Source organism: Dromiciops gliroides, chromosome 3 (assembly GCF_019393635.1).
Source record: "Dromiciops gliroides isolate mDroGli1 chromosome 3, mDroGli1.pri, whole genome shotgun sequence".
Lineage (NCBI taxonomy): Eukaryota > Metazoa > Chordata > Mammalia > Microbiotheria > Microbiotheriidae > Dromiciops > Dromiciops gliroides.
The window spans coordinates 320,335,399-320,349,135 of NC_057863.1; the positions used below are offsets into that span (position 1 = coordinate 320,335,399).

The 13,737-nt window shown below is 39.3% G+C and overlaps 1 pseudogene; it reads right to left on the minus strand.

The window, feature by feature from the left end:
- Positions 1-1,759: 1,759 nt before the first annotated feature.
- On the minus strand, positions 1,760-10,857 carry LOC122747534 (annotated as a pseudogene).
- Positions 10,858-13,737: the final 2,880 nt, after the last annotated feature.

Below are 13,737 nucleotides of genomic sequence, written 5' to 3' on the forward strand. Positions count from 1 at the left end.
AGAAAAATGAGAAAATAGAATCAGTCTGTAACCATTTCTACTCAATTTTTAAAGCTTCAATGATAGTGGAACTAATACATTTTCACTTGCTATGGCCTTCACAAAGACAAGGTGGAAAAAAGCAGCTGGATAAGGACTCATTCTACCTTCCCATTCTGTCTCACCTCAAGTCACTCCCTCTCTACATTTCTCCTCATGAGCCCCCTTACTCCAAGGAATCTGAAGCCAATACAAGTTATGTTACTTGCCTATCATCACAAAGCTAGGAGATTGGATGTGGGTCCTCTGACTTTAAATTCACTATCATTTCTACTATGCACCATCTCATAAAGATGTTAATTGAATCCGTGAAAGCTGATGAGATCACCAAGAGAGAGAAAGTAGGTACAAATGAGGGGAGAGCCCGGGATCCCCTTGGATATCCTGTTTAAGGGGAGGAATATGGATGACGAATCAATGGAGGATACTGCAGGCAGGTAGAAAGAATGTCATGAAGTTAGAAATGAGTGTCATGAAAGCTAAGAAGAGTGTGCCCAAGATTAGGGGGTGATCAATAGCATCAAAAAGAATAAGGACTAAATAGAAATATCTATGAAGCCCCTTGAATGTTTTGAAAATTCTATGTACTTTCCATTAAACTCTCATTCCTATTCACTATGCATCTAGAGTCATGGAAGATGGATGTAATTTTGTCTTGTTTTTGTCTTGTTATGAGACCAGGTCTCTCTGTCTTACCCAGGCTTCATCTAAGTGAAATAACCACTCAAAGGCCTGACTTCTCTGCTGATCTACACAGAAGTTTTGGCCCGTATGTTATTCTTACTAAGGTCTGTTTGCCCCTCCTTAGGCAGCCTGGTACCTGCCTCCCTTCAAGAGGCAGCTAGGTGGCTCAGTGAATAAAGCACCAACCCTGGATTCAGGAGGACCTGAGTTCAAATCCAGCCTCAGACACTTGACACTAGCTGTGTGACCTTGGGCAAGTCACTTAACCCTCATTGCCTCACCTAAATAAATAAATAGATAGATAGATAGATAGATAGATAGATAGATAAATAAATAAGTAAGTAAATAAATAAATAAATGGCTATTTTAAAAGGGGGGGGGTGGTCAGCTAGGTGGTACAGTGGATAGAGCACCAGCTCTGCATTCAGGAGGACCTGAGTTCAAATCCGGACTCAGACACTTGACACTTATTAGCTGTGTGACCCTGGGCAAGTCACTTACCCCAATTGCCTCACCAAAAAACCCCAAAAGAGAATTCAGTATATTGGTTTCAAATTTAGTATGGATGGGGGCAGCTAGGTGGCACAGTGGATAAAGCACCGGCCCTGAATTCAGGAGGACCTGAGTTCAAATTCGACCTCAAACACTTGACACTAGCTATATGACCCTGGGCAAGTCACTTAACCCTCATTGCCCTACCCCACCCCCAAAATGTCATATGGACACCAAATCAACTATAGCACCAATACACCTCAGAAATCCTGAGCTCAAGGAAGACACCAACCTCAACCTGCCCCAGGAAGTGATCCCAGATGTGCATGACCATACCCAGCAAAAGATTTAATTTTAATTAAGTGTTGTACACTTGATTGGGCAAACTAGGGTGGATAGTTAAATTGGCAGCAAGTGATCCCATGTGAAATTAGCTACTCAAGTACCAATAGGTTTCTTGCTGCTTGAGTTTACCCATGATGGAGACAAAAATGTCATAATGTTAACTCAGCATCAGAAGAGGACCAATAGATTGGAATCTGCATCACCTCTTAACTCCCTGTTGCCCTGACATCTCCCTTTTCTCACAGGCTGTTCTGCCCCACTGATCACTGAGATTATTCTGGCTATTCCATACACAATAGTTGTGTATCTCTTCTGTAATGTAATAGGAGATCTGTTCACTGTGACTATTCCTAGGAAATATGAAACAAGTAACACTGGTTAATGCCCCTATCACTAAAAAAGATAAAGAAAAGATTTGATTCTGTAATACTGTACCACATGAAGCTTTGCTTTCAAAGGCCTTTAAAAATATAATCTTTCTAATTCTTCCCACATCACTGTAGAGGTAAAGGACTAGAGAAGTAGCTCAGGGAAACTAGAGCAAAAGTCACATGGCTTTCGCATGCCTACATGGGCTAGAATCTGGACTGCTCTAGCTTCCATTCCCCACTCCCATTGCCACTCTTACTTTTACTCCCACCTTTCAGATACCTTTTTGAACACCATTCTCCTAAGAAAGTCATTCTAGTCTTAGCACATTGACAGCTCTAAGGACCTGGGAGAACCTATAGTTTCCTGTTTGGGGAGACAGATTGGTACTGTGTAAAGAATATTAGTTCTGAAGTCAAAGGTCCTGGGTTCAAATTCCAGCTTTTCTACTTATGACCTATACGACCTTAAGCAAGTTAACTTTTCTGTACCTATTTCCTCATTGGTCAATTTGAATGGGTTGTCCTAGATGATTTCCAAGTCTGTGGTCTTATGATAAATGATCTGATTCAGTCTGGACCATGATGGGGTCACTTGAGCATCTAGATCCAGGATAACAGGTGCCAGGAATTCTTGGATTAAAAACAGAATCATATGAAAACCTCAGGTCCAGACATGACCTGAGGCTAAGACTGCTGTAGATGGAAGTAAATCCCCCAGGGTGGGATCTCTAGTTTTATTGGTGCTTTCTAGAAACTCACAAGTTTGTGTATAACTAAACCACTCTCAGGAATACTGGGACTAGGTTAGTCACTGGACCAAATGTTCCCTTCTGATTAGAACAATAATTAATAATAATAATAATATAAAAACTAACTTGTATATGATACTTTAAGGTTTATAAGACACTTTATAAATATTATTTCATTTTATCCTTACAACCACCCTAGGAGATAGGTACCATTATTATTCCCATTTTGCCAATGAAGAAACTGGGGTTAAGAAAGGTTAAGTGACTTATTCAAAGTTACACAGCTGGGGGCGGCTAGGTGGCGCAGTGGATAAAGCACTGGCCCTGGATTCAGGAGGACCTGAGTTCAAATCCGACCTCAGACACTTGACACTTACTAGCTGTGTGACCCTGGGCAAGTCACTTAACCCCCATTGCCCCACAAAAAAAAGAAAAGAAAAGAAAAAGTTACACAGCTAGTAAAATAGTAATAGGAATAGGAATGGTAATGGTAATAATGATAATAATATTACTATATGCCAGGCATTGTGCTGAGCACTTTACAATTGTTTTCTTGTTCGATCCTCATAACAACCCTGGGAGGTAGATGCTATTATTATCCCCATTTTGAAGATGAGGAAACTGAAGGAGATAGTGGTTAAGTGACTTGCCCACTGTCACACAGCTAGTAAGTGTCTGAAGCCAAATTTAAACTCAGATCTTCCTGACTCTAGGCCTAGTGCTTTGTCTACTGTACCCTCTAGCTACCTCTAATAAAGAAAAGGCAATCTTGCCCCATCAAGAGAAGGAAGAATCACTTAGGACTAACTGTCTAGTGTCTGTGCAGCCAGTGAAATATTGTATCTCCCTTAATTATCAATCTTCCAACTACTATAATCAAAATTTTTAAAAGTTCCATCCTCTCTAAGGAATTCCTGACTTCCAAAACAGCCCTGCATAAGAAGACATGGAGGGGCCAAAAAGGAATTTGTAAGAGTCCTTGATCTGCCCCACCCCCAAGGTTTACTTCAATCCAAACCTTTCTTCTGATTTCTTCCTTAGAGCTCTTATGTTTTATGCATGTATGTGTGTGAGAACATACATGTATTTATTATATATATTCAGATGCACGTAAATGTGTATATACATATACCACCTATAGATTTATATACATATGTTCCCATGTGTATGTATTTGTGTGTACATGAATATGTGCATGCACATATGTGTATATATAAATATAGATGTTTGGTTTTTATTTTCTAATTCCCTTCCTTCTCTAGTGACAGCATGACATTTTGGTTATAATTAATTATGTATCTTTTGGGAACAGGACCAGTACATCTTATTTTTCCTGGCTGGAAAGCACAGCTACTGACACAAAACATAACTCCTCTACAGTTTCTGTACAAGAAAAGGTGAAGAGGTAGAAGAGGGAAGGTAAGGGGCAGCTAGGTGATGCAATGGATAGGGCACCGGCCCTGGATTCAGGAGGACCTGAGTTAAAATCTGACCTCAGATACTTGACGCGTATTAACTGTGTAACCCTGGGCAAGTCACTTAACCCCAATTGCCTCACCAAAAAAAAAAGAAGAAGAGAGAAGGTTATTTCAATGTCATTATATGTCTGCTTCCATTCTGCAGTGGACTTGTGATTGCAATATAGATATGATGCTCAATATTGCCATTCACTGCCCATCCACATCTCTTCTTATGTGATTCTTGTCTCTCTCTTCCCATAAATTCACCTTATGACATCTGCTTCTAATGGTAGAGGACCCTTATCACTTTAAAATTCTATGATTCTTTGGCTTTAATTGTCATGGGTTAAAATAACAGTTGATAAATTCATTAATTAGATTCCTATTTATATTTCTGCTGTTCAGTCATTTTCAAGCATGTCTTATTCTTCCTGACCCCATTTGGGGTTTTCTTGTCAATGGCCTGTTTTGCCATTTCCTTCTCCAGCTCATTTTACAGATGAGGAAACTGAGGCAAGCATGGTTAAGTAACTTTCCCAGAGTCACATGGCTAGTAAGTGTCAGGCCAGATTTGAATTCAGGAAGATGAGTCTTCATGATTCCAGGTCCAGTATTCTATCTACTACCTAGAGGCACCTACTTGCCCCTTTCTTACTTCTAATTATTTATTTGAAGCTATTAAGCCTAGTACCCATAAGTAAATGATTCTATGGTTTTGTATTTTTCTCTAATTTTTATGTTGAAATTAGATTTAAGAACCAGGGCATAGCTCAGTCTGTACTTTCTTATACTAAGATCTAGAAATAAAGCACATGGTCTTATAAATCAATGATTATACCAATAACTTCAGAATTCATTAATTTCCTAGCTGTGTGACCCTGGGAAAGTCGCTTAATCTGGATTGCCTCAAAAAAAATAAAAGAATCCATTAATTCCATTGATATTATTACTTCTTCGAAGATTTCTGTCCTTCAGTGCTTTAGTAATTAATTTTCACTAGTTACTATTAGTAAAAAAAAATTCATTACTCCCTAGCCAACCTAAAACTGAACACCGAATTTGTAAATTTGGCTAAACTCATCTTCAAGTAAGAGATTTACAACCTGTACTCAGACCTTTTGATCTCAGTAGAACCATTAGAAGATTGCTGTCATAATCTTCTGTGCCATGATGAATCACTCAGACTTTCAGAGAGGAGCAAATTATTATCCTAGTGAGAGATCTTTTTGTTTGTTTGGTTTTTTGTGGGGTAATAAGGGTTAAGTGACTTGCTCAGGGTCACACGGCTAGTAAGTGTCGAGTCTCTGAGTCCGGATTTGAACTCAGGTCCTCCTGAATGCAGGGCTGGTGCTTTATCCACTGTACCACCTAATTGCCCCTCAGAGAGGAGCAAGTTATTATCGTTCAAAAAAATCAACAGAACTCAGCTACAAATTTAGTAATTATTCTATCCTCCTCTGTTCGACTATAACATAATGATGAGCACTCTTCAGTAAATCCTTATGGACTTTGGTTTGTCTTCCTTCTAGCTCTGCTCCCTCCTTTCCTTACCACCAGCTAAGAATATCTCTGAGAACTGAAAACCCAAACTAGAAGAACAGCTATAGCCATGGAACCAAAGGAGAGTTTGTTTAAAGAAATGAAAACAACTCTAAATAGCAAAGTAAATATTTTCATCTGACTTTAGGTGACCTTGTGTTAAACTTCTCTTCTGAGAAGACTGTCTCCAGGCTTGTGGGTTTGTGGAATGTTAATAATCTTGGAGCCTCCATCCACAGTCCAGCAGCAGTCCACTTCCCAACCACACAAACCTAGTTTCCTCCCTCTTCTCCCCCAAACACTTGTATATTTATTCAGGTTAATCCTGTCTCAAGATAGAATTCAGTTCTCTTATCACCAAGTCTTGAATATACTTCATGCCTTTTTCTTTCAAAGTATTTCCAACTATGCAACCAGCTTCTTCCTCCCTACCTATGAAACACAGCCACTCCTAGAAGATGGGAACAAGCCTTCTCTAACCACAGCGCAGCTTTGCTTTATGATTATTGATTAAATCAGTTTTATTTACAGCCATGTTCACTCTACATCGAGGTTATTGGATTAACTATTTGAAGAGAATTAGTGAAATGAAAAGGTCATTTAAATTCCAGGCAGACATATGGTTTAAAAAGCCCAGAAAATCCTAAAATTCAAAGTGATTGTTTTGGTCATCTAATCTGACTCTTGTCTAATAGATGAATTCCACTCTCCAGCATTCCTGATGAGTGATCATGCAGTGTCTGCATAAATTCAAATGACAGAGAATTTATTACTTCAAGAGGCAATCCATTCCATTTTTGGAAAGCTCTAATTATTTTCAAAAAAGTCTTGCATGTATTGAGCTAAAATCTGCACCCTTGTAACCTCTACCAACAGTCCTAAAGCTAAGCAGAATAAGAAACTATGAGACTACAGGTTCCTCAAGGGCAAAGCCTGATTTTTACTTTATCTTTGTATGCCCATGACATCCCTTCAAATATTTGAAAAAGATCAATTCTGTCTCAGCTAAGTCATTTCTTCTCTAGGCTAAATATAAACATGCCCAGATTTTAACTGTTCTTCATACAGCATGATTCTGAGTCCATTCAGCATCCTGTTCACTCTCTTCCTGTCATACTCCAGTTTTTTAAATAAGCTTCTAGAAATGAACAAATATTCCAAATATAATTAATAATAAACAAAGCCTTTTACTGTGACTGACAGCAAAGAAATACTAACGTGAGGATGGTTTGCTGGCATGCAGAGTAAGAAGATCTAGCCAAGATGACAAGCTTTCTAACTCACAGACACAAAAAATAACCAAAGAATGTGCATATGAAAGTTCAGAATTACTTTTTGAGATGAGGAGACCATAAGGAGTGTGATCACTGACAGCACTAGTCTCTTTGATTTATTCTATGTTTTATTATTAATCATATTTGCCATTCATTTTACATTTCAGCCAAATTACATATTCCATTACTTTCATATTCCAAAATTTTTTCAGCCCTTCCATAACTAGTGGGTCCTGACTTTGTTTGTAGTTTTTGCTATTGCAAGGAGTATTGCTATAAGCATCTTTGTACATATGGATTCTTTCCCTCTATATCTGATCTCATTGGGGTATATGCCTAATAGTGTCACTGGGTCAAAGTGTGTGTACTTTGGTCATACAATTCTTAATTTCCAGAATTTGGGGACCAATTCACAACATTAAAAACAAGGCCTAATCTTCCCATTGCTCCTCCAACAACTGCCTTTTTCTTCTTGTGTCATCTTTGCATTCTTTTTTTTTTGTTTTGCTTTGATTTTGTTTGTTTGTTTTGCGGGGAAATGGGGGTTAAGTGACTTGCCCAGGGTCACACAACTAGTAAGTGTCAAGTGTCTGAGGCCGGATTTGAACTCAGGTACTCCTGAATCCAGGGCCAGCGCTTTATCCACTGCTCCACCTAGCTGCCCCATCATCTTTGCATTCTAATGGCTAGAAGGGTTTTTTTGGTTTTATTAGAATTCCCTTTTCTCACAATATTAGTGATTTGGAGCATTTTTAATATAGTTGTTTATAGTTTTCATTTTTTTTCATTTATAAACAGTCTGTTTATATCATTTGAGCAATATTTATTGGGGAATGGCTTCTTTTTCTTTTTGGGTTGTCAGAAAATATATATTGATGCATTTCTCTTATACTTTTTGTCAGTGTTTACACAGTTTAGGGAGTGATCTAGCCACACACCCTGGCTACTGTGTGGCCAGAATGGTACCTTTAGCTAAACTGAAACTCTTGAGGCTACGCGTCCATAATATTTGCTGCTGTCGGCAAGCTATGGAGCTCTGAACATATTACTTTTTAAATGCCAGCATTAAAATGTTGGTTCTGGGTACTTTGAGAACATGAGGGGATTTTCTGTTGTTTTTTTTTGGGGGGGGGTAATGAGGGTTAAATGACTTGCCCAGGGTCACACAGCTAGTGAGTGTCAAATGTCTGAGGTATCAAAAGAAAGGATTTGATATTAAATGGGAGTCTGACACACATACTTTAGGAGTGTTTTCTAGTCCAACTAAAGCCTGTGATGCCCTAAATAGTAAACACATGATTGTAAATATCCAGGCCCTCTCTCAGGCCACAAGAGAAGCCAAGCCAAAGCAAGAACTTGCACTGAATTCCTCCAGCCAGGCAGGGATTAGCCTGAGGCATTAGCTGCTTTGGCACAAAGGCTAATGATAAGTGCCCTTAGGGTGAGATGTCAACAGACCAAAGCAGAAGAGGATGCAGAGTTCAAGACACTGCAGGAAGCCCATGAAAAAAGGCACTTGGAGGACAAGCAAGGAGATGACATCTGAGAAGGCTGATACCAGGCTACTCTCTGAACATCACCCCAAAAAAGGACCATTTCATAAATTCAGAAGACACAGTTCCATAGGTCCCAGACTAGAGGACCCATCTCGAGTTTTCATTGAGTGTGAAAGAAAAACAGACTATGACTTCAGAAACAAATTACACTTCTCTCTCTCTCTCTCGCTCTCTCTCTCTCTCTCTCTCTCTCTCTCTCTCTCTCTCTCGCTCTCGCTCTCGCTCTCGCTCTCGCTCTCGCTCTCGCTCTCTTTCTCTCTCTTGGCCAGCCTGCTTTCTAGACCTGGAAGGAACCATTTGGAATCACTCCATGTGGCAAATAGGAAGAAGCAATGTTCATTCACTATGAAGAAACTTAGAAGCTGATGCCATTGAGCAAGAGAAGCTGTATATGTGTGAGCAATTTGTTTATGAAGAGTTTAACCAATCTAATTGCAGAATGGAAGAAGGATAGAAAAATTATCAGGGCCCCAGGCCAAATGACTGCCAAGACTTTTATAGGGAAGGTGTAGACTTGAAAGCCATCCTCCAGCACCTTTTCTAACTCTTAACAGGGATGTCTGAACAGTCAGCAGATGTAGGTAAAGAACCTCATGTTTGGGCAGCTAGGTGGTGCAGTAGGTAAAGCACTGGCCCTGGATTCAGGAAGACTTGAGTTCAAATTCGACCTTAGACACTTGACACTTACTAACTGTGTAACCTTGGGCAAGTCACTTAACCCTCATTGCCCCACCAAAAAAAAAAAAAAAAAAAGGAGCACGTTCGAGAGTCATCTTCCTTACCTGTTATGAATTCTTTACCTGTTCTTAGATTGTGCAAAGACACTTGCACATTCAAGATCACTGCTCAAGGCCATTTAGAAAGCAATTCTGTCCTATTTAACACAGAGAGCTCAGAGTCTAAAGAGGAATTGTAATTGCTGGGTTACCTTCTTTATAGGTATTAAAGAGGTACAATCTGACAAGCCCCTTGTTAGTCTTCCCACTGACTCTCGATAACTGCATGAAATATTTTCAGTGTAACCATGTTTACACAGCCAAGTCACCTGAGGTTTCATTCTCACACTCTTAAGTTGTTAACTACTAGGAGAGGGGTTATGTAAGGACTTACTTTCTCACACTCTAGCAAACTGTTTATGCTACTTCAGGGATTCCACCCATAACTGTTAAGGTGTTGCCCATTTATGTCTCATCAGATGTGCCATCTGTAATCCTAGTATGTGCCTGGTTGGTGATGTCACTGTCATCCTCCAGATTACTAGCTATAGATGTTTCATTAGCAAAGTCACCTAAATTATCAGGTTCATAGCACACGTGTTGTTCTCCTCAGACTTTCTACTTATGCATATTGGAGCTGCCAAGTCATTGGCATTCTCTAAGTTATATGCATGTGGTCAGAAATAGGATCCCCAACTCTCAGATATGCTATCCACACTTTTCTAAATCAAAATGTCAACCATACTGCTGAGGAATGTTGGATAAGTTAGGTAACTGACTTAGATTCATTGCCTATGCCTGCTTGATCAATGACACCCCCAGGGCTCCCCTGAACATCATTGTTCTTTATTGTCTTCAGTGTTGAAGTTCAGTATGCCACCTGTTATATGAATGTTTTCTTCTACAATTTCAGAAGTTGAGTTTATCCGTGCAGGTCCCAGCACATTATCAGGATTCAAAAGAGAACTGTAACCTATAGGCTCATTTGAAAGCTAAGAACTAGATACTACCTCCACTACCCTCCAATCAATACTAATGGTGTTTTTCAAATCTTTTTCTGAATAACTCATCTTCTTTAGTTCTTCCTTTCTGAAGTCACATAATTTCACACCGGGAGCCTATCTCACAGCTTTCTGTAATATAAGTAGTCTTTGCTACTTTAGAATGCAAATATTTCTCTTCTTTCTTTGGTTTAAAATGTATTTGTGAAGATATATTGGAAAAACTACTAGAATGTTGAGACTTTTTGTTGATTGGTCATGGTAAACATTTCTTTGGACTCTGGAATTCTCTTTTGAGAATGACATTTTCCTCTGTTTCTTTCTTTCAAGTATGCACTTTTAAAAATTAGGTCTCTTTTCATCCCTGGCCTTTGTTCTTGTCCATTAGGATTATTTCTAGGTTTTTAGAGTTCAGAACTGACTCTAAAGACTTCATTGTTTTGGGGAGTAGATGACTTTCTTCTTACCCTTTCTTCACTACAGCATTGAGATGACTATGGTTCATTTCCTGTGAAAATGGAAATGTGGAGATGAAAAGCATTGCACCCAATCAAGCTTTGGGTACAAATAGAGTCTTATCTGGCTTTCTGACCTAAGGGCTACATCTCAACATCAGGGGTATGATGCCAATTTAAACAAAACACTGCCATTTATTTTGGTTTTTGGTTTTTGGTTTTTGGTTTTGATTTTGGTTATTTGTGAGGCAATTGGGGTTAAGTAACTTGTCCAGGATCACACACCTAATAAGTGTCGAGTGAGACTGGATTTGAACTCAGGTCCTCCTGACTCCGAGTCTGGTGCTCTAACCATTGTGCCTCCTAGCTGCCCCTACCATTTATTTTTGACAAGTTATAGAGGGCAAGAGGAGGGACTGTATACAAAAATATTTTTAAAGTGTATAAATTTTTTTAAAAAGAGGAAAATCCTGGCTATTCCTTTATATTCATCAACATGGAAACTAGGCCCCAGCCATCTTTGTCACTTATATAAGTTCCTCTACCAATTCATACTTCCTCCACACCAAGCCCAGGCCCAGGCCTCATTCTTGTTCTTATGTTTCCATCAATTACCTATATATTTTGGATTTCAGACCTTTATCAGATAAATTGGATTCAGAGGTTTTTATTAATTTCCTGTTTTCCTTCTAAATAAATGGATGGATGGATAGATGAATGAATGAATGAATGAATGAATAAATGAAAATGCCTAAAATGTAGACAGCAAAGAAATGGAACTAAAGATACTAATGCAAGGGGGAATTTTTTACTTTAAAACTATCACTTAAACTTAGTGGAATAAAAGCTATGACTGTACTACAGCTTGGATAGGTATACTTTATTCAAAGGAAACAAGAGGAGAAGGAGGGGGGAAAAGGTTGGAAAGGATAGTATTGTATATTAAGGGATAGTCTGTCATGGTGGTACACACCTTTAAACCTTGCTACCTGGAAAGTTAGTGATAATTACTTCCTTCAAAAGATTGAGGAACTGAAAAAGAGAAATTCTATTTTAGCTCTAATTCTCACTATTCTTCCTTGTTAGTGAATTAGTTGTTCCTATCTACATGGCAGGAGCTCAATAATTTAGTACCCCAGGGACCTGTGCTTGGTCCCGTGCTATTTGCCATTTTTATCAGTAACTTGGATAAATGCACAAGTTGGGTGCTCATCATATTTGCAGATGACGCAAACCTGGGGGAAGATAGTTAACACAATTGATGATGGAGTCAGGATCCAAAAGGATCTTGACAAGCTGCAGCCAATGTATTAATCAAACAAGATGAAATTCAATAGAAATGAATGTAGTCTTGCACTTCAATATAAAAATATCAGCTTCACAAGTGTAAAGTAGGAGAGGCATGGATAGATAGCAGTTAAAAGCACTTGGGGGTTTAGGAAACAAAAGCTCACTCTGAATCAGCAGTATGGTGCAGCAGTCAATAAAAGAGCTAACGTGACTTTAGGCTGCATTAAAGAGGGGCATAGCTTTCAGGAATGTGGAGGTGATAGCCCCTCCATGCTCTTTTCTCCCCAGACTTCATCTGTTTAGTTCTGGGTAACATGGTTCAAGAAAGACATTGAGAAGTGGTGAAGTATCTAGAGGAATTCAACCAAGATGGTTAAGGGACCTGGGTCCTTAATATACAGGGATCTGTTGAAGAAATTGGGCATATTTAACCAAGGGAAGACAGGACTGGGAGGGAGGGAGGGGGACAGAGATAACTGATTTCAACAATTTAAAAGGCCATTATGTGGAGCAGAGATTAAACTGTACTGTTTGGCCCCAGAAGGCAAGAACCAAGAGTAATCAGTAGAAGCTATAAAGAGGCAAACAGGTTTGGTATCAGGAAAAAACTCCTAGTGATCAGAGCTGCACAAAAGTGGAATTGGGCTCTTCAAGAGTCATGGGTTCCATCCTTGGAAGTATTCAAGCTGAGAGTGAACAACCTATGTCCTAAGTATGATTTGTAGTCAGGATGGGGATGGGGCACATTTTGATATTCTTGTCCTGGATACAAAGTTAGCTAGGTTCAGCGATGCTTTTAATCAATCTGATATGTAGAATATACCTGACATGTGTTCTTCATAATATCAGAGTCCAAGCCTAATGGAGTCCTAGAATCTTAGATTTGGAAGGGATCTCACAGATCATTTTACCTAACTCTCACATGAAACATGAAGTCCTTCTAAAACATCCTTGACAGGTCAAAGGATCAAGGATTTAGGACTGGATGGGACATAGAGGCCCTTCATTCTACAGGTGAGTTAAATGAGAAAGATTAGAAAGGTTAAGCAATTTACCTGGGGTCAGACAACTAGTAAGTGTCTGAGGTGGGATTTGAACCCAAGTCTTCCTAGCTCTAAATTCAATGCCTTAGCCATTACATTACCCAGGCTCTACTTGAATATTCCCAGTGGCAGAGAATTTAGTACCTATTGAAGTAATGAGCTTAAGGGAAGCTCTAATTTTAGGAAGCTTATTTATCATTCTAACAGGCAACTAGGTAGTACAGTGGACAGAGTACCAGGCCTGGAGTCAGAAAAACTCATCTTCCTGAGTTTCAAAACCTATCATTCTAGAAAGAGAAAGGGAATATACTGCAGGCTGGATGTGGAAGAAAGTGCAGGTGGCACCTTGTCCAGGAGGAAGGACATTCACCCAGGTGCCCCTGCAGCAATAGGAAGCAAAGAATATCTGAATCCAGTGAATGTTATTGGCACAGAGTTCTTCATGGTGTATTATGGAAAGCCAAATAATATGAAGGGGGCTGATGTATTTGAATCAATCTGACCTACCTGTAATAGTGAATAGTGGATGTAGTGAGAGCGAGCAAATTACCATAGAGAAGAGGTGAGCTGAAGCTTAGGAGGTTTGGTCCAACTCTTGTGTCTTGAGGTTTGGTCCTGGGTATACTGCCTTTGTATAGAGAACTGGGTATGGTCACAGTTGCCTCTGCCAGTTGGAGTTAAGACTAACACTTCTTCAGAGCCCACTCACTGTGATCCTATCCA